This window comes from Callithrix jacchus, chromosome 4, assembly GCF_049354715.1.
Source record: "Callithrix jacchus isolate 240 chromosome 4, calJac240_pri, whole genome shotgun sequence".
NCBI lineage: Eukaryota > Metazoa > Chordata > Mammalia > Primates > Cebidae > Callithrix > Callithrix jacchus.
The window spans coordinates 108,163,916-108,183,439 of NC_133505.1; the positions used below are offsets into that span (position 1 = coordinate 108,163,916).

The 19,524-nt window shown below is 36.4% G+C and overlaps 1 protein-coding gene and 1 pseudogene across 7 annotated transcripts in view; one reads left to right on the forward strand and one right to left on the reverse strand.

The window, feature by feature from the left end:
* GRIK2 (glutamate ionotropic receptor kainate type subunit 2) overlaps window positions 1-19,524 on the forward strand; it is a 724,338-nt gene that overhangs the window by 642,438 nt on the left and 62,376 nt on the right. The gene's annotated exons all lie outside the window — the stretch shown is intronic.
* On the reverse strand, window positions 1,047-5,351 carry LOC108591036 (lysM and putative peptidoglycan-binding domain-containing protein 2 pseudogene; annotated as a pseudogene).

Here is a 19,524-nt window from a genome sequence, read left to right on the forward strand (position 1 = left end):
TCTTTCAAAACTGGCTTCTTACATTTAATAATAAGAATTTGATTTTCTTCCATGTATTTTCTTTCTTGGGCAGGGAGTTCATTTCTTTTTAATAAGTGCTTATTCCTTTGTGTTGGTGTACCTCAGTTTATTTATCCACCCATTTAATGAAAAACATATTGCTGGCTTTTAAATTTTGGCAATTATGAATAAAGCTACTGTAAACTGTAACATTTACAAATAGGATCTTGTGTGTTTATAAGTTTTCAATTTTTTAGGGTAGATATAAAGAAGCATGATTACTGGATTATATAGGAAGAGTAAGTTTAGTTTTGTAAGACAGAGTCAAGCTGTCTGCCACAGTGTCTTCCAAATGGCACCGTTTTGCATTCCCACTAGCAATGAGTAAGAGTTCCTGTTCCATATTTTTACTAATGTTAGATGTTGTCAGTGTTCTAGATATTAGCCATTCTATTGGATATGTAGTGGAATCTTAGTGTTTAAATTTGCAACTCCCTCATTATTTGTGATATTGAACAATTTTTTATGAGCTTACTTTCTTTTCATTAACATAGTTTATTTTCTCATTCAGACTTATGTGGTATATTTTTTAAAATAGCAAACAAAATTTGGTTCTTTGTATTAATACAGAATATGTAAGACATTGAAATATATATATATAAACATTTAAATTATAAACACAAAGCAAATTCAGCATCACTTAAACAGCAACTATATTTTCACATAATCAGGATTGCATAAGGAGATAAACATTATTTTTAGCCTAAATATATAAATAGTCTTTGATGCTTTATGTCAGTTCATATTTATAAAAGCTAGTCTAGAAACTAATACCATCTACAAAAGTGATAAGCTTTAGGATACAACTTTGCCATCATGCCATAATAAAGACTTGAAATTACAGAAATCCAGAGGGAACTAATCACTACAGTGTAATTGCAGCAGGTAGAACTACCTACTTATGATTTTAAGATGAACACTATGGGAATCCAGAAGGGATGTTTATGAATCTCCAGTTGTTGGGTTCTTTATGGTCCAAACATATCTTAATTTTGGTGAGAATTATGTCCCCAAATCACCAAACTGTTATAGAGAGAAGTTGCATAGGGACTTTTTTCATCTCTGCTCTTTTCTTTTAGCTTCTTGGTTGCCTGGGTTGACAACTTAATCCACAAGTTAAGTCTCTGCAGGAAATCTCTGCCTGATACTTCCTCAGGCTGAACAGGCTGAACATCAGATTCTTGAGGAGCCACCACTGGCTCCTCTTCCTGAGAAAAACTGTTACCAACAGTTTCATTTTCTGGAGAATCAATGGAGTTAAGTCCATTTAACAACAAAAGCTTCTCTAATATAACATGGATGTTCAGAGTTTTCTTCTTAAATATACCATCATTGGTACACAGTTTACTGGCCCTTTTAATATGCTCAGTCGTGATATTGTACTTGAGTGCAATGCCCTGCTACTTTCTATCTGTAGCTCTTCCTTGGTAAGGTGTCTGTTTTGATCTCTTCCCCATTTTTAAAATGGGTTGTTCATAAATTTTAAGAGTTCTCTGAATATTATGGATAATAGTCCTTTATTAGAAGGTTTTTGCAAATATTTTTTCCCAGTCTGTATCATGGCTTCTCATTCTCTTGACATTGTCTTTTGCAGAACAGAGTTTTAAATTTTAACAAAGTCCAGCTTATGAATTATTTATTTTATAAATAGTGCTTTGGTGTTGTATCTAAAAAGTCATCACCATATCCAAAGAGAATTTCTCCATTGTTATCTTCTATAATTTTATAGGTTAGCATTTATATTTTACTCCATGATCCATTATGTGTTATTTTTTGTGAAAGGTGTAAGATCTGTGTGTAAATTCACTTTTCTTTATTTGAAGATTTGCTAGCTCTGTTTGCTCCATTGTATTGACTTTGTTCCTCCATCAAAGATTAGGTGGCTATATTTATGTGGGGATACTTCTGAGCTATTTGTTATGTTGTATTGATCAACTTATCTATTCTTCACCAGTACCACACTATGTTGATTACTGTAAAATTACAGTAAGCCTTGACATTGGGTAGTGTCAGTCCTCTTACTTTGTTCTTCTCTTTTTTGTTTTGAATTTAGTGTTATGGGCCTTTGGCCTCTCCATATAAACTTTAGACTCAGTTTGCCAAAATGCATGTAACAATTTGCTAAGATTTTGGTTAGAATCATGTTGACCTTATAGATCAAGTTGAAAAAATTGACACCTTGACAATATTGAGTCTTCCTATCCATGAATATGGAATATCTCTCCATTTATTTAGTTCTTTTTATTGAAATCATTCATCAGAGTATTATAATTTTCCTCATATATCTTGTGCATATTTTGTGAGATTTATACCTAAGTATTTCATTTTGGGGAGTGCTAATGCCAATAGTAATGTGTTTGTTTTTAATTTCAAATAACATTTGCAGGTATATAGGAAAACAACTATCATTTGTATATTAACTGAATCCTAAAACCTTTTTCTAACTGTTTATTAGTTCAAAGAATGGGTTGTAGGTATGTGGCCTTATTTCTGGATTCTCTATTCTGTTCCATTGGACTACATGTCTCTTTGGGTACCAGTACCATCCTGTTTTGGTTACTGTAGCCTTGTAGTATAGTTTGAAGTCAGTAATGTAATGCTTCTAGCTTTGTTCTTTTTGCTTAAGAGTGCCTTGACTATTCAAACTCTCTTTTGGTTCTATGTGAATTTTAATTTTAGTTTTCTAGTTCTGTGAATAATATTATTGGTAGCTTAATCAGAATAGAATGAATCTGTAAATTGTTTTGGACATTTGCCATTTTAATGATACTGATTTTTCCTGTCTGTGAGTATGGAATATTTCTTCATTTGTTTGTGTCATCTTTGATTTCTTTGAGCAGTGTTTTGTAATTTTCATTGTAAAGATCTTTTACTTCCCTGGTTAGCTGTATTATTAAATATTTTATTCCTTTTGTGGCATTTGTGAATGAGACTGCATTCCTAATTTGGTTCTTGCCTTGGCAATTGCTTGTGTCTAGGAATGCTAATTTTGTATGTTGTTTTTGTAGTCAAACCTTGCTGAAGTTGTTTACTGATTTACAGAGCTTTTGGGTGGAGAATGTGGGGTTTTCTAGATATAGAATCATGTTATCTACAAACAGGGATACTTTTACTCCCTCTCTTCCAACTTGGACATCTTTTACTTATTTCTCTTGTCTCATTGCTCTAGTCATGACTTTGATACTGTTTTGAATAGGAGTGGTGAGAGAGGGCGTCCTTGCCTTGATCCTATTTTCAAGGGGGATGTTTCCAGCTTTTGCCTATTTATTATGATGCTGGCTGTGGGTTTGTCATAGATGGATCTTATTATTTGAAATATGTTTCTTTGATACCTAATTTGTTGAGAGTTTTTAACATGAAGAGATGTTGAATATGATTGAAGCCTTTTCCTGCATCTATTTAGATAACCATGTGGTTTTATTTTTAGATTATTTTTATATGATGAATCACATTTATTGATTTGTATATGCTGAACCAAACTTGTAGACCAGGGAAAAAGCCTACTTCATTGTGGTGGATTCGCTTTTTGATGTGCTGCTGGATTCAGTTTGCTAGTATTTTGTTGAGGATTTTGCATCAGTGTTCATCAAGGATATTGTCCTAAAGTTTTCTTTTTTTGTTGTATCTCTGCCAGGTTTTGGTATCAGAATAATGCTAGCCTCAGAGAACAAGGTAGGGAGGAATCCTTCCTCCTCAATTTTTTGAAATAGTTTCAGTAGGAATGGTATCAGCTCTTCTTTGTACATCTAGTAGAATTTGGTTGTGATTCTATATGGTCCTGGGCTTGTTTTTTCGTTGATAGGCTATTTATTTATTACTGATTAAATTTTTGAGTTCACTATTCTTTCAGGGAATTAATTTCTTCCTGCTTTAGTTTTTGGGGGTTGTATATGTCCAGTAATTTATTCATTAATTTATCAATTTCTTCTAGATTTTCACATGTGTGAAAATAGGTGTTTATAGTCTTCTATTATGTATTTCTGTGGGGTCACTGATAATATTTATTTCATTATTTCTCATTTTGGTTATTTGGATCACCTCTCATTCTTCTTTATTAGTCTAGCTCGTGGCCTATTTATTGTGTTTTTTTTTTCCAAAGACCCACTCCAGGTTTCGTTGATCTTTTGAATAGGTTTTTATGTCTCAGTTTCCTTCAGTGTAGGTCTGATTTGGGTTATGTCTTGTTTTTCGCTAGCTTGGGGCTTGGTTTTCTCTTGCTTCTCTACTTCTTTTAGAGGGAATGTAAGGTTGTTAAATTGAATTCCTTCTAACATTTTGATGTGGACATTTAGTGCTACAAATGTATCCGAGAAATTCTGTGTCCCAGAAATTCTGGCAAGTTACATCTTTGTTCTCATTAGTTTCAAAGAACTTCTTGATTTCTGCCTTAGTTTTATTATTTACCTCAAAATCATTCAGGAGCATGTTGTTTCATTTCCATCTAATTGTATGGTTTTGAGCAGTTTTCTTAGTCTTGAATTCTATTTTGTTGTGCTGTGGTCCATGAGAGTTGTTGGTATGACAGAGGGTTCTTTTGCATTTTCTGAGTATTATTTTATATCTGATTGTGTAATTGATTTTAGAGTATATGCCAAGTAAAGATGAGAAGAATGTGTATTCTTCTGTTGTTTAATGGTGGAGAGTTCTGTAGATGTCTTTCTGATGCATTTGGTCAACTGCTGAATATCTTTTAAGTCCTGAATATCTTTCTTAAATATCTGCCTTGATGAACTACCTATTACCATCAGTGAGGGGTTGAAATCTCCCACCATTATTGTGTGGGAATCTAAGTCTTTTTGAATGTCTCTAAGAACTTGATTTAGGAATCTGGGTGCTTCTATGATGGGTGCATATATATTTATTATAGTTAGTTCTTCTTGTTGAATTGAACACTTTGCTATTATGTAACAGGCTTCTTTGTTTTGTTTTGTTTTTATATCTTTGTTGGTTTAAAGTATGTTTTGTTTGAAATTAGAATTGTACCCCCTGAATTTTTCCTTTTTTCCCCCTCTTGCTTAGTAAATTTTTCTTCATCCTTTTATTTGAGCCCATTAGTGTCATTGCATGTGAGATGGGTCTCTAGAAGATAGCATACCATTGGATCTTACCTCTTTATACAGCTTGCCACTCTGTGCCTTATAGCTGAAAGCATTAGCCCATTTACATTCAACGTTAATATAGATATGTGTGGATGCACACAATCCTATACTAGAGCCCCGCCCTACTGCTAACACCACTACCGGTACAGATGCACATACAGTTGTCAGCAAGGCCCCTGTCCCCCAACCCATACTGCCACTGTTGCTGACAATTGACACCAAAGATATTCAGGACTTGAAAGATATTCAACAGTTGACCAAATGTATCAGAAAGTCATCTACAAAACTCTCCACCCCAAAACAACAGAAGAATATACATTCTTCTCATCTTTGCTTGGCATATACTCTAAAATCAACTACACAATCAGATATAAAACAATCCTCAGCAAATGTGAAAGAACCCTCTGTCATACCAACACCTGCACAGAGACCAGCACCCTGACACCCATTAGCACTCTACAGCAGCACGCATGTAACTCACTGTGCTGCTGCTGCCACTGCTTCTGGCACATGCAAATGAGTACTGATCCCACTGCCACTGCCACTGCCACTGCCCTATGATGGGCTTTGATTGGCACCACCCTTCAAAGTGTTGTGACCAGTCTTGCAGGATCACTTCAGCCCCTCCAACAGGTTCCTAACCTTGAGGAACCAGAAATCAAGGCCAAGGCCTAATATCAATGGGCCCCCACCCAGATTTAGAAAATTCAGTACAGGATTCCTGAACTGAGCCTTGGGACCCTTAAATCTTTAAGTAATGAAGCCAGTTCACTGAACCCATCTTATACCACAATCAAACTCCCAAAGTCATCAAATAGGATAAACGAAAAAAAATCCAAAGGACAGCAGCTTTAACTACTGAAGGAACGTCAGCCAACAAAGATGAGAAAGAACCAGCACAAGAACTCTGAGAACTCAGAAAATTAGGGTGTCTTGTTTCCTCCAAATGACCACACTAGTTGTCTGACAAGGATTCTTAACTGGGCTGATATTGCTAAAAAATGACATAAGTAGAATTCAGAGTATGCATAGGAATGAAGATCATCAAGTTTCAGAAGATTGAAACCCAATATAATGAAGTTAAGACAATAAAACACTACAAAAGCTGACAGATAAAATAGCTAGTGTAGAAAAGAACATAACCAGTCTGATACAGCTGAAAAACATGCTTTAAGAATTTTATACTGCATTTTCAAGTATTAGCAGAATAGACCATTCTGAGGAAAGAATCTCAGAGCTCAAAGACTGTTTTTCTAAAATAAGAGTCAGGAAAGAAAAATGATTAAAAAAAAGAATGAAAGGGCCAAAAAAATACCTCAAAGAATCGTGGGATTAATTAAAGAGCCAGAATCTACAATTCATTGATGTCCCTAAAATAGATAGAATAAAAGCAACTTGGAAAACATGTTTCAAGATATGATCCATGAGAACTTTTCCAATCTAGCACAAGAGGCCAACATTCAAATTCAGGAAATGAAGAGCTCACAAAATACTTCACAAGAAGATTACCCTAAGAAACATAATCATCAGATTTTCCAAGGTCGAAATGAATAACAACCAAAAAATAAAGGCAGCTAGAGAGAAAGGACAGATTACCTGCAAAGGGAAGCCCATTAGACTAAAAGTAGATACTTCAGCAAAATCCCCTATGAGCCAGAAGAGATTGGGCCTCATATTCAACATTCTTAAAGAAAATAACTCTCAACCAAGAGTTTCATATCCAGCTAAAATGAGTTTTACAAGCAAAGGAAAAATAAGATCCTTTCCAGACTCACAAATTCTGAGGGAATTCATTACCTTTAGACCTGCCTTACAAGAGCTCCTGAAAGAAGCACTAAATATGAAAAGGAAAGACCATTACCAGTCACTACAAAACACACTTGTGTCCCTAGACCACACAAACAAGTTGGCATAATAAACAGCTGACAACATGATGACAATAAAACAACCATACAAACAAGGTGTCAGAAGATGAAGAGAGAGACAGGAGAACTGCTAAACACTTTCAAAACCATCAGCTTTTGTGAGAACGCAGTCACTATCATGAGAACAGTATGGGGGAAAACATCTGCATGATCCAATTACCTCCCCACCAGGTCCCTCCCTTGACATCTTGGGATTACAATTCCAGATGAGACTTGGGTGGGGACATACAGCCAATCATATCAATTGCATATGATATGCCTAGGTGTAGTTTTTTTGTTTGGTTTGGTTTCTTATCTATTCTGCTTTGTGTTCTCTGTACTTCATGGATATGTAGTTTGATGTCTGACATTAACTTCAGGACAATTCCCAGGCATTATTGCCTTATATATTGTTTCTGTTCCTTTCTCTCTTCTCCTTTTATTATTCTTATTATGTGCATATTATATATTTTATATTTTTCACACACTTCTTAGATATTTTGTTCTGTTATTATTTTTCAGTAGATTTCTCACTTTACTTTTCAGTTTGAGAACTTTCCATTGTTGTAATTCTCAAATTTAGAGATTCTTTCCTCAGGTGTGTCCAGTCTACTATTGAAGCCCTGAAAGTCTCATGCTTCATTAATTTATAATGCTTTTGATCTCTAGCATTTCTTTATTAGAATTTCTATCCCCCTGCTTACATTATCAGTCTGTTCTGTTCTTGCTTGATGTTTACTTTTTCCATCAAAGGCCATAGAAAAATAATCATAGATTTTAGGAGTTCTTGGCCTGATAATTCCAAACTTACTGCCATATCTGACTCTGGTCCTGGTGATTGTTTAGTCTCTTTAAATTTGTTTCTTTTGTTTTCTGGTATGCCTTGTAACTTTTTGTTGAAAGGCAGATATGCGGTACTGAGTAAATATAACTGTAGTAAATAGGCGTTTAGTAATGTAGTAGGAAGCTATAAGGAGACGGTAACTTTTTCCAGTCCTGTTATTAGATATCAGGCTTTTGGTGAGCTTTTGCTCCTGGTTTGTGAACTTCACTAGTGCCTCATAGGCCCCTCATCTGTTTTAGATGGGACAGAATGACGAGAAGGAGCTAGAATTGCGTATTTTCCTTCTACTATATGGAAGAATAGAGAGAGCTTGAGTTGGTTATTTTCCTTCTCCTAAATAGGTTAGACTCTAATATAACCCCAGCAGTTTAGGCTCTGGTAATAGAGTTTCTCCTGAGGACTGGCCTTGTTGAAAATGATAGTAAATATACTGTGAAGTATTTCAAAATAGGTCAGACACCATGACTGGGTTCCCCTAGAGTTTGTTTATCTTTTAGTTTCCTCCCTCTTCTAGCAGCCAGCATTAATTATCTGTTTAGGGTTTTCCACCCCAGTGGTACTTGTCCCCGTTGAAGTTTCCAGCCACAGCTTTCTACTTCAGTAATCTGTGATTCTTTATGTCCATCTATCTGGCTCTCTAATGTTAGGGGCAGCCATTTGCCGTGTGACATCTCTTCCATCAAAGATCTAAGAAGTGTTGTTGACTCTTCAGGTTGTTCAGTTTTCTACTTGATAAGATGTAATTAAGACGTTTGAGTGCCTTATGTGCTGGGCTGGAAGCAATATTTTTTAAAATGGCAATGTTTCTAGGAAAAACTAGTAAAATCTTAATGTTTAATGATTGTATTAAGAATGCAGCTTTTTTAAAAAAGTAAGTAATACAAAATGTTCTTTGAGACATTCCAATGGCTTTTTTTTTTTTTTTGCTTAAAATAAACTTTCAATTATTTTTTCTGTGAAAGGGTTTAAAATAATAGTCCTATGTTTTCGGTTGGCTCTATAAACATTTAAAAATAGATAAAATTTGTCTTGGTTTTATTTAAATAAATTTTTGTTAGTAGCATTTCCTCTGGCAAATCAGTTGGTTATGTTAACAGTTCTGCTTACTTTTATCAAGTCAAAATGAGGTATCAGCTGAAATTTAAAACTGCCAACTCAAAACTTGTCTTTACCATCTGGTTTGATACCTTCTTCAAATATATTTTTAATGGATGGTGTTACAGGAAACTCCCCATCAGTAAAGGAAGCATTCCTGGACATCTGTAACTTTTTTAGAATCAACAGAAGTGCTCTGGTGAAGTAGCTGTGACATCTACCTCAGCAAATGCTGAAATTATGCTAACTGTAAAATCCACTTCCTCTTTCTACTGCAAGTGCTCTATTGGGAAAATTTACTATCACAATGAGCCCAGACTAACGTTCTTACTCAGATGCTCACAGTTTATTATGAGTGCTCAAACAGCTCCCTGCCTTTCCAGAAAGGAGTGCAGTTATTTTTCACAGGTGGGCATTTACTCTTCAGCTTTCCTAACTGTGTGAGGTACAAGCATTCTCTGTGTCAACCTATACATGGGATTTGTGTCATTCTTTTCAGTTTGTCACTTTTCAACCAGTTTAGGATTATGAGCTTTATTTCACACACACACACACACACACACACACACACACACACACACACACCCCAGCCAAGGCAAAGGAGTATTGGGAATCACAGCAAGAACATTGCTCTCTTCTAACAAATTATCCTTAAGATATCTACTCTTAATCTTTTAAAATCATCTTTATATATCCCTTTTTAAATTAACTATCTAACTGCTTCTAGATCCCCTACTATGAAATGTCTAATGGTTGCCTATTTCATATTTATTTAGTGTGTTATGCTTATGATTTCTTTGTGCATCAACTGAAATGTCTAATTTATCATCATATTCCCATACAGTTGTTAAAGAATTTTTAGACAGATGTAGTTTTTTTAAAAATATGTTTTCTATTATATAAAGATGTTTAGTTAAGAAGAAACCTCTTTAGGTTAAAAAGACTATATTGTATAGAAATAATGTAGAGTTCTTACAGAAAGTAAATGGCATTCCACAGAATAAGTATTTCAGCAGCCTGACTTTGATGTGATTGCTAAAAAATCTTATAGATATTTCATTTTGGAATTGTTTTCAGAATACCCTTGCTTATGGTACAAGAACTAGTTACTTTATTTATATGTTAAAGAAAAAAATAATCAGTGATATATGTTAAAACATTGTAGGGCAGACTTTATTCAGGATCTTTGATAGAGTTACAGGGATCGCTGTAATGGGATATTGTAGTAGGGAAGAGATACTGGGCTCAACTCTGAATACTTCTTAGGCAAGTGGAAATTTATAGCCATGGAGCAGAGTGAGGGTCAGTGGGTGAAAAATTACTAAATGGAAACATCAGGGTAAGGAGATTCTGGCTAAACCAACCTAAGAAGATTCTGCTGAACACAGGCCAAGGTGATCAGACTTCCCTTGCAAGATGATGAAGAATGAGGAACTCAATGAGATATTTTAGGTAATTCATTGCACAGTAAGAATGAGAACTTCTTGCTAAACTGACTTAACAGGGTTCTTTGCTAAAACTGGATTTTATAAAGAAGTTCATAGATGTGCCTAGGTGAAAGTTCAAAAGCCTTGGTAAAGTTTGATCAGAGAATATTTGTCAGTAGCTATTCCTGCTTTTAGAACAATAACAAAAATAGTATATGACTTGTGCATTATTGTACTTAAAATGCTGTGACATGTTTCGAAAAGAAAAGCTATCCTAATATTAGAATTGTTATTAATGAGGATATTCAGAAGGAACAGTATAATATCTGAAGGCAATTTCAAAAGAGAAACTTGAAACATTCAAGCAAATTTAAAATAAAGTGACTATTTTGAAAATGGAACAGTGATTTACATGTATATGAGAACATTCACATAAAAATAAGTTGTTTTAAATTTTCATTCTATAAGAAACCATGTGCTTCTTAGACATGGTCACAAAGGTCATATGGGAAGTAAAGATAGTAAGAAATATTCTAATGAGAATAACATTGCTTTTTAAAAAATATTTCATGTTTTATGTTGGTTTTCTCAGGAAGGACAGAAAATCTGAATGATAAACAGTTAAAGTAAAAGCTCAAATACTATTGTATCACAGTCTAAGATGTTATTATTACTAGCATTGATTCCCCAGTTGTTAAGTGTCAGAGTAAATAAAAACTCTGCTTTTATAAAATCCTGAAAAGGAAATAAATGTGAGTAGTGAAATTGCATTTCATAGAAAACTGAGGGTAAACAAGTTCTTCATTTTTAATTTATCTGATAATGGATGGTTAAAATAATACTCATTACAAGATGAATAATTATATAAATTATATTACAAGTAATCCATCTACATTATGACTGAACTTTAGTTTTGTTTCAGATAATATTTAATACTGTTTTTACTAATGCTATTCACTAGCTTTCAGATAGTAGTTTGCTAATTAATATTTAAAGTAAAATATTAGAATCCATTAATAATAATAGTGATACTATCCTAGAGTTTTACCATTTGCTCTTTGAGAGACTTATTAGTATTTTTCAAACTCCTATATTATATTCAATTTTCTCTCTGCACCATATTTTTGGATGTTTCCTTTATTTAACTAAATTCATCCATATCTAATTCTCATACATTTTTAGTCACAGCTGAGTTCCCCTGCTTATGTAATAAGAAGGTTGAATTATAATTATAATTTCTTTAAAGTGTCCTTGAAACTTCAACCAATCTAAAATGAATTTTGAATTTTAGAAGTTAGTTTTTTGAGTGGGAGTCACTTTTATTTTAAATAGTAGCATACACCTTTCTTCACTTGTTTCAAACATAGCATGGCCAAAATACTAATACATTTGAAAACAAAGCTATTATATAAATATGTCAACATTTTCTTGATTTTTAGAACGGTAGATTTACATATTCATACAAATAACTTATATTATTTTAAAACATCACTGGCCTTATCAAGCATAGTTCTCCCATTGGTTCTTAAAATTCATTTTCTTTTCCTTTTAAATGAGTTTGTCTATATAATACACACATACGCACACATATATATTTATATATAAAAATTTGACAAATAACTTCTGTATAAATAACTGGGTAAATTTCAAAACGGAGTCCATACATAATGAAAAAAATCTTTATATGCAGTTGTTAAATGAATTAATGCCATGACATATTTCTCAGTAGTTACTTCTCATTCTAAAATTTGATAAAGTTGGCTAATTATATACAAACATACACACACAGGCTCACATATACATTTTCTGTGACTACACATTGAGAGCCTAGTTTATTAGTTTCTTTTGTATACTATTGAACCTTATATTTTGGTAATCCAGAAGTGAATAGGCTGTGATTGTGCCACTGCAATCCAGACTGTGTGGCAGAGTGAGAGTATGTCTCTAAAAATAAATAAATAAATAAATACATACATACATACATACATACATACATACATAAATTTTCATGCAAATGAAATTGAATACATTTTCTTTTTTTAAAAATTTTTTATTGCATTTTAGGTTTTGGGGTACATGTGCAGAACGTACAAGACAGTTGCATAGGTACACGCATGGCAGTGTGTTTTGCTTCCTTTCTCCCCTTCACCCACATTTGTCATTTTTCCCCAGGCTATCCCTCCCCAGCTGGTCCCCCTTTCCCTCCAATAGACCCAGTGTTTAGTACTCCCCGCCCTGTGTCCATGTGATCTTATTTTTCATCACCCTCCTATGAGTGAGAATATGCAGTATTTCATTTTCTGTTCTTGTGTCAGTTTGCTGAGGATGATGTTCTCCACATTCATCCATGTCCCTACAAACAACACGAACTCATCATTTCTGATTGCTGCATAATATTCCATGGTGTACATGTGCCACATTTTCCCAATCCATTCTATCATCATTGGGCATTTGGGTTGATTCCAGGTCTTTGCTATTGTAAACAGTGCTGCAATGAACATTCGTGTGCATGTGTCCTTATAGTAGAACGATTTATAGTCCTTTGGATATATACCCAGTAATGGGATTGCTGGGTCAAATGAAATTTCTATTTCTAAGGCCTTGAGGAATCGCCACCCTGTCTTCCACAATGGTTGAACTAATTTACACTCCCACCAACAGTGTAAAAGTGTTCCTTTTTCTCCACATCCTCTCCAGCATCTGTTGTCTCGAGACTTTTTAATGATCGCCATTCTAACTGGCGTGAGATGGTATCTCAATGTGGTTTTGATTTGCATCTCTCTAATGACCAGTGATAATGAGCATTTTTTCATATGATTTTTGGCCTCATATATGTCTTCTTTCGTAAAGTGTCTGTTCATATCCTTTGCCCATTGTTGAATGGGCTTGTTTGTTTTTTTCCTGTAAATCTGTTTGAGTTCTTTGTAAATTCTGGATATCAGCTCTTTGTCAGATGGGTAAACTGCAAATATTTTTTCCCATTCTGTTGGTTGCTGATTCACTCTACTGACTGTTTCTTTTGCTGTGCAGAAGCTGTGGAGTTTCATTAGGTCCCATTTGTTTATTTTGGCTTTTGTTGCCAATGCTTTTGGTGTTTTGTTCATGAAGTCCTTGCCTACTCCTATGTCCTGGATGGATTTGCCCAGAATTTCTTCTAGGGTTTTTATGGTGCCAGGTCTTATGTTTAAGTCTTTAATCCATCTGGAGTTAATTTTAGTGTAAGGTGTCAGGAAGGGGTCCAGTTTCTGCTTTCTGCACATGGCTAACCAGTTTTCCCAACACCATTTATTAAACAGGGAATCCTTTCCCTGTTGCTTGTTTTTGTCAGGCTTATCAAAGATTGTATGGTTGTAGATATGTTGTGTTGCCTCCGATGCCTCTGTTCTGTTCCATTGGTCTATACCTCTGTTTTGGTACCAGTACCATGCTGTTTTGATTACTGTAGCCTTGTAGTATAGTTTGAAATCCAGTAGTGTGATGCCCCCCGCTGTGTTCTTTTTACTTAGAATTGACTTGGCTATGTGGGCTCTCTTTTGGTTCCATAAGAAGTTCATGGTGGTTTTTTCCAGTTCTGTGAAGAAAATCAATGGTAGCTTGATGGGGATAGCGTTGATTCTGTAAATTACTTTGGGCAGTATAGCCATTTTCACGATATTAATTCTTCCTAACCATGAACATGGAATGTTTCTCCATCTGTTTGTGTCCTCTCTGATTTCGTTGAGCAGTGGTTTGTACTTTTCCTTGAAGAGGTCCCTTACGTTCCTTGTGAGTTGTATTCCTAGGTATTTTACTCTTTTTGTAGCAATTGTGAATGGCAGTTCGTTCTTGATTTGGCTTTCTTTAAGTCTGTTATTGGTGTAGAGGAATGCTTGTGATTTTTGCACATTGATTTTATATCCTGAGACTTTGCTGAAGTTGCTTATCAGTTTCAGGAGTTTTTGGGCTGAGGTGATGGGATCTTCTAGGTATACTATCACGTCGTCTGCAAATAGAGACAATTTGGCTTCCCCCTTTCCTATTTGAATACCCTTTATTTCTTTTTCTTGCCTGATTGCTCTGGCTAGAACTTCCAGTACTATATTGAATAGGAGTGGTGAAAGAGAACATCCTTGTCTAGTGCCGGATTTCAAAGGGAATGCTTCCAGTTTTTGCCCATTCGGTATGATATTGGCTGTTGGTTTGTCATAAACAGCTTTTATTACTTTGAGATACGTTCCATCGATACCGAGTTTAATGAGGGTTTTTAGCATAAAGGGCTGTGGAATTTTGTCGAATGTCTTCTCTGCGTCAATTGAGATAATCATGTGGTTTTTGTTTTTGGCTCTGTTTATGTGGTGAATTACGTTTATAGACTTGCGTATGTTGGACCAGCCTTGCATCCCCGGGATGAATCCTACTTGATCATGATGGATAAGTTTTTTGATTTGCTGTAGCAATTGGCTTGCCAATATTTTATTGAAGATGTTTGCATCTATGTTCATCATGAATATTGGCCTGAAGTTTCCATTTCTTGTTCGGTCTCTGCCGGGTTTTCATATCAGGATGATGTTGGGCTCATAAAATGATTTGGGAAGGATTCCCTCTTTTTGGATTATTTGGAATAGTTTCAGAAGGAATGGTACCAGCTCCTCTTTGTGTGTCTGGTAGAATTCGGCTGTGAACCCATCTGGCCCTGGGCTTTTTTTTGTGTGGTAGGCTCTTAATTGCTGCCTCAACTTCAGACCTTGTTAGTGGTCTATTCATAGTTTCAGCTTCCTCCTGGTTTAGGCTTGGGAGGACACAGGAGTCCAGGAATTTATCCATTTCTTCCAGGTTTACTAATTTATGTGAATAGAGTTGTTTGTAATATTCTCTGATGATGGTTTGAATTTCTGTGGGATCTGTGGTGATTTTCCCTTTATCATTTTTTATTGCATCTATTTGGTTGTTATCTCTTTTCTTTTTTATCAATCTGGCTAGTGGTCTGTCTATTTTGTTGATCTTTTCAAAAAACCAGTTCTTGGATTTATTGATTTTTTGTAGGATTTTTCGTGTCTCTATCTCCTTCAGTTCTGCTCTGATCTTAGTTATTTCTTGTCTTCTGCTGGGTTTTGAGTTTTTTTGATCTTGCTCCTCTAGCTCTTTCAATTTTGACAACAGGGTGTCAATTCTGGATCTCTCCATTCTCCTCATATGGGCACTTATTGCTATATACTTTCCTCTAGAGACTGCTTTAAATGTGTCCCAGAGGTTCAGGCCTGTTGTGTCTTCGTTCTCCTTGGTTTCAAAGAATTTCTTTATTTCTGTCTTCATTTCATTGTTTATCCAGTCAACATTCAAGAGCCAGTTGTTCAGTTTCCATGAAGCTGTGTGGTCTGAGTTGGTTTCTGAATTCTGAGTTCTAACTTGATTGCACTATGGTCTGAGAGACTGTTTGTTATGATTTCAGTTGTTTTGCATTTGCTGAGGAGTGCTTTACTTCCAATTATGTGGTCAATGTTAGAGTAGGTGTGATATGGTGCTGAGAAGAATGTTTATTCTGTGGATTTGTGTGGAGAGTTCTGTAAATGTCTATCAGGTTTGCTTTTTCCAGGTCTGAGTTCAAACCCTGGATATCCTTGTTGATTTTCTGTCTCGTTGATCTGTCTAGTATTGACAGTGGAGTGTTAAAGTCTCCCACTATTATTGTGTGGGAGTCTAAGTCTCTTTGTAAGTCATTAAGAACTTGCCTTATGTATCCGGGTGCTCCTGTATTGGGTCTATATATGTTTAGAATCGTTAGCTCTTTTTGTTGTATTGATCCTTTTACCATTATGTAATGACCTTCTTTGTCTCTTTTGATCTTTGTTGCTTTAAAGTCTATTTTATCAGAGATGAGAATTGCAATTTCTGCTTTTTTTTTTTTGCTCTCCATTTGCTTGGTAAATCTTCCTCCATCCCTTTATTCTGAGCCTTTGTGTATCCTTTAATGTGAGATGGGTTTCCTGGATACAGCACACTGATGGGTTTTGTTTTTTTATCTAGTTTGCCAGTCTGTGTCTTTTGATTGGTGCATTTAGTCCATTTATATTTAGGGTTAATATTGTTATGTGTGAATTTGATAGTGCCATTTTGATGCTAGCTGCCTGTTTTGCCCATTAGTTGATGTAGATTCTTCATTATGTTGATGCTCTTTAGCATTTAGTGTGATTTTGGAATGTCTGGTACTGGTTGTTCCTTTCTATGTGTAGTGCCTCTTTTAGGAGCTCTTGTAAAGCAGGCCTGGTCATGTCAAAATCTCTGAGTACTTGCTTATTCACAAAGGATTTTATTTTTCCTTCACTTATGAAGCTCAGTTTGACTGGATATGAAATTCTGGGTTGAAAGTTCTTTTCTTTAAGAATGTTGAATATTGGCCCCCACTCTCTTCTGGCTTGTAGTGTTTCTGCCGAGAGATCTGCTGTGAGTCTGATGGTATTCCCTTTGTGGGTTACCCGACCTTTTTCTCTGGCTGCCCTTCATATTTTTTCCTTTATTTCAACCCTGTTGAATCTGATGATTATGTGCCTTAGGGGTTGCTCTTCTTGTGGAATATCTTTGTGGTGTTCTCTGTATTTCCTGGATTTGAGAGTTGGCCTGCCTTGCTTGGTGGGGGAAATTTTCCTGGATAATATCCTGAAGAGTATTTTCCAGCTTGGATTCATTCTCTTCATCCCCTTCTGGTACACCTATCAAACGTAGGTTAGGTCTCTTCACATATTTCCACATTTCTTGGAGACTTTGTTCATTCCCTTTTGTGCTTTTTTCTCTAATCTTGGTTTCTTCTTTTATTTCATTGAGTTGATCTTCGACTTCTGATATTCTTTCTTCTGCTTGGTCAATTCGGCTGTTAAACTTGTGCATGCTTCACGAAGTTCTCGTATTGTGTTTTTCATCTCCTTCAATTCATTCATATTCCTCTCTAAGTTATCCATTCTTGATATCATTTCCTCAAGTCTTTTTTCAAGGTTCTTTGCATTGATTTAGAACATGTTCTTTTAGCTCAGAGAAGTTTCTCATTACCCACCTTCTGAAGTCTAATTCTGTCATTTCGTCACAGTCATTCTCCGTCCAGCTTTCTTCCCTTGCTTGTGAGGAGTTTTGGTCCTTTGTAGGAGGCAAGGTGTTCTGGTTTCAGGTGTTTTTCTCCTTTTTGTGTTGGTTTCTTCCCATCTTTGTGGATTTATCCACCGGTCTTCTGAGTAGTTGCTGACTTTTCGATTGGGTCTCTGAGTTGACGCCCAGATTGTTGATGATGAAGTCTTTCTGTTCCTTGGTTTTCCTTCTACCAGTCTAGCCCCTCTTTTGTACGACTGCTGAGGTCCACTCCAGGCCCTGCTTGTCTGGGGTACACCTGTAGCAGCTGCAGAATGGTGAGGGATGCTCCAAGTTTCTTCTTCTTCTATCTTTGTCCCAGAATGGTGCCTGCCTAATGTCAGTCTGATCAGTCATTTTTGAGGTGACTCTGGATATACAGGGGTCAGGGAGCTGCTTGAGGAAACCGTCTGTACTTTATAGGGGCTCAAGTGCTTAGCTGTGAGCTCCGTTGTTCATTCAGGGCTGTTAGGCATGTGCGTTTAATTCTGCTGCAGCACATCTCTTAGAACCCCTTTTTTTCCTCGGATATTCTGTCTCAGGGGGGTTGGGGCTTTCTTTATGAGTGTCCATGGCACTATCCTGCCCAGCTAGGAGGCAGTCTAGTCACTATTTGCCTGCCGAGGCTCCACCCTGCTGATGTGGTATGGGCCCTGTTGCTGCAGGCTCAGCCCTGCAGCCACGGGCTCCGTGGCAGGCTCCGCCCTGCTGCCACCAGCTCTGCCCTGCAGTGGAGTCTCTCTGTTATGGCATGTTGCCTCGGTAACGACAGGCTGCATCAGCAATGGGAGTGTACCTCCATAGGGGCAGATATCCTTGGTAATGGCAAACACCCCTCCCCCACCGAGCTGCACCGTCCTGGGTTCAGCTGTGCTGGCTGTGAGACTCTCCACCCTGAGTGTTTCGAGTTGCCGTTTTGTTTGTCCCTGTGGGGGAGAAACCCGCTGAGACCGCTCGCCTGGCTCCCTGCCTCAGAGCACCTTTTGTTTTTGTTTTTGTTTTGTTTTTATGTCGAACAGATGGCTCTCTCCCACGTGTTTTGGTTGCCTGCTGTTTGAGCGCTGGGATCTATGTTATTTCCCATGCAACTAGCCAGTGCGCTGGGTGAAACGCCACTTCCCAGGAATCTCCTCGTCTGGCTCACTGTCCAAGTCCCATTTAATCAGATGGATATGCTAATCTGCCCTCCCAAATCTCAGATTGCCAGTTTAGCAGGGCACCCAGGCCCCTGTGTTTTGTGCAGATTGTTGGGGATTGCCTGCGCTGCAGCCCGGCAGAAGCGGCCACAACAGCCAAACTGGCTGCTCTTGTGTCCCCTGTCTTTCCTACACCTGGGACTTTCCCCATTCTGTGGGCAACAAAGATCCATCTGGAAATGCGGCTTTGACTCACCCTCTGAGCATTCGCTGAGAGCTGCGATCCCGAGTTGTTCTTACTGCGCCATCTTGAAACAGACTCCAATTGAATACATTTTCATGATTGATTTGAAAGTTTTCTTCAGCTATTCTATGATAACTTTTTGCATAGTTTATATACCGTTAAATAAAGATGTAGTATTGATGTTTTTCTGAAAATACATCTTCATTATTATATTTTTTATAACCTAGTGTTCCATAGCCATTGTACCTTCATCACTTCATTAGCTCACTTCATTCATTTCTTCAAATATTTATTGAGCAAATGGGTAGACAACTAGCTCTATCTGCTGGAGCTTTGCCATCAGTATTATTTTCATTTTAATCTTGAGCATAATAGGGAGCCATGTTTTCTATCTTAAGAGTGACATAGAGCCTTATAAGAGAGTTAATAAAGTATGGATTGATATGATCAAGTTTGAGATTTAGGAAAGCAATCCTGGCTCAGTGTAGGGAACAGACTGAAAATGAAGTGGTGGATATGAGAATAGTTGTTAGAATGTCACAGCAATGCAGGAGTGGTTAAGAGAATGGCATGCTGGAGAGTGGTAAAGTAACCTCTGTCAAAAATGAATTTAAATTTAAAAT